This window comes from Schistocerca piceifrons, unplaced genomic scaffold (assembly GCF_021461385.2).
Source record: "Schistocerca piceifrons isolate TAMUIC-IGC-003096 unplaced genomic scaffold, iqSchPice1.1 HiC_scaffold_943, whole genome shotgun sequence".
Lineage (NCBI taxonomy): Eukaryota > Metazoa > Arthropoda > Insecta > Orthoptera > Acrididae > Schistocerca > Schistocerca piceifrons.
Genome location: NW_025729216.1, coordinates 2125001 through 2127500, shown reverse-complemented (window position 1 = coordinate 2127500; position 2500 = coordinate 2125001). Strand labels below are relative to the sequence as shown.

The 2500-nt window shown below is 64.0% G+C and overlaps 1 pseudogene; it reads left to right on the top strand.

The window, feature by feature from the left end:
• Window positions 1–2500, top strand: part of LOC124772606 — a 7864-nt pseudogene that overhangs the window by 2862 nt on the left and 2502 nt on the right.

Sequence of the window (2500 nt, the reverse complement as noted above, 5' to 3'; positions counted from 1 at the left end):
GAGTAACTATGACTCTCCTTGGGTTATAGTTACAGGGAGAGTGATGCGCAATACATGGGCCTAGCCCTCTTAGCCTCTCCTCTCCTGCGGTCTTCTCCCCTTCTCGTGGGCCCGCTGATTTTCGCAGAGTGGAAGACCGCACCAGGGGCTTGGGGGGGTTACCAGCCCCCCCTCGCACTATCCCTTTGTTTAGTTGGGGGCAGTAATCAGAGAATAAGTGGTGGCCCTTCCGCTGAAGGTGCCACCCCAACTCCCCCAGCACCTAGCCGGCCAACCGGCCGTGCCGAAAATCTTGTAACTTTTGCAGCTGAATACACCTGTAGTGAGTGCCACCGCAGCTTCACCACCAAGAACGGTCTCGGGGTCCATCGCCGCCGCCAACACCTTGCGGCCGCCAACGCGGAGATCGTCACGGAGAGGCATCGCGCGAGGTGGACGGAGGAAGAAGTCCTGTCGCTCGCCAAGGCAGAGGCCGAACTGTTCCTCGAGAGGGACGCCCGGTTCTTCTTTGTAAATCAAGAACTCATCAGGATGTTCCCCGACCGAACGCTTGAGGCAATCAAGTGCCGACGGCGGCAAGCTGCCCACAAGCAGCTTGTCCGCCAATTCATGGAGGCGCTTGAGATCGGTCGGGGGGAAGAGCCGGCGTCCCGCCGGGGAGCAGCGAGCCCGCTGTCTGACGCGGGCGAGGCCGCTGCGCCGCCCGTCGACGCAGCCGAGGACTTCGCGGCCGACACCACCGGGCCGCCGCCGGAGGGGCCGACTGACGCCGCCATCTGGGAGCATCTGGCGGGGCTACCCGCTTCCGCCCAGCGTTTCTCTGCCCTGGATCGTGTCATAGGTCTGGGGCGGGGCACGCCGCCCGATGTCATCCTGGGCATGCTCCCGGATGCCCTTGCGTCGGTCGGGTCCAGAGGGGAGAGATCGATCACCAGGACACAGCGGCCGCGCCAACCATCGAAGCGGCCGCCTGCTGCGCCGCCGACGCAGAAGCGCAAGCGGCGCCGCTGGGAGTACGCGAGAACGCAGGATGCCTTCCGACGGTCGCGTGCACGTTGCGTGCGCGGCCTTTTGGATGGCACCCTGCTCCAGCCGCCACCTGCCATCCCTGGTCTGCTGGACTTCTGGGCGGACCTCTTCACCAAGAAGCCCATCTCCACCGCGGGCTTCATTCGTGACCGCCTCCTCCCGCACTCAGAGCCTGTCGCTCTCGAGTGCATATGGGGGCCGGTCACACATGAGGAGGTCGCCGCCGCGTTGCCGCCCAGGGGATCAGCAGCCGGGCCGGACGGCCTTACCCCAGCGGAGTTGCGGCGCCTGCCGCACGAAGTCCTGGTGAAAGTGATGAATCTCTTCCTTCTGGCCCGCGCCCTTCCGGAACGCCTGCTTCGCGCGCGGACGTCCCTTCTCCCGAAAACGGCTGCACCAACATCCCCCGCTGACTTTCGCCCCATTACGGTCTGCTCGGTGTTGGCGCGGACCTTTCACAAGGTTCTCGCGTCACGCCTGATGCGCGCATGTGCTGTGGACGAACGTCAGCGGGCATTCATCCCTCGGGATGGGATGTTGGAAAATACCTTCATCTTGGACACTGCTCTCACCGACGCAGTTCGCTCCTGCCGCTCTGTCTTTGTGGCATCGATCGACGTATCTAAGGCATTCGATTCGGTAGATCATGCTGCCCTTCGCCCCGTGCTGAAGGCGCATGGCCTGCCGGATTGCTTTGTCGAGTATGTCGAGCGGTGCTACGAGGGCAGCACGACAGTGATAGCGGACGGCGCCGGCGTGGGCGTGTCTGTGCAGCCAGCACGGGGCGTTCGCCAGGGCGATCCCCTCTCCCCCCTCCTGTTCAACTTTGCGGTGGACTACGTTTTAGGCCAACTGCCCTCCCACATCGGAGCTCGGATCCTCGGTCGCAGAGTCAACGCTGCGGCCTTTGCGGATGACGTCTTGCTGTTTGCAGCGACCCCGAGGGGCTTGCAGTCCCTCATCGACGCAGCTACCGCAGCCCTCGCCCACCTGGGGCTGCAGATCAACGCCCGGAAGTGTTTCACCCTCGCCTTAGTCGCGTCAGGGCGCGAGAAGAAGGTGAAGGTGGACAGCAATGTCACCTTCACAGCAGGCAATACCACCATGCCTGCCCTGCGTGTGGGTGAAACCTTCCGGTACCTGGGGCTGCAATTTTCCACGGCGGGTCGCTGTGTCTTCAATCCACGTAGCCACCTGGTGGAGCAGCTTGACGTCATCTCCCGAGCTCCGCTGAAGCCGCAACAGCGCCTCCACGCTCTCACCAACGTACTTCTCCCTGGCCTGTACCACGGGCTGGCCCTCAGCCGCACCCGGGTGGGTGCATTGAAGTCGGCCGACGTTACCATCCGGGCCGCCGTCAGGAGATGGTTCCGCCTTCCGGCGGACACCCCCCTGGGATACTTCCACGCTCCTGTTGCCCAGGGGGGCCTCGGCATTCCATCTTGCCGATGGATGGGTCCGACCCTCCGTC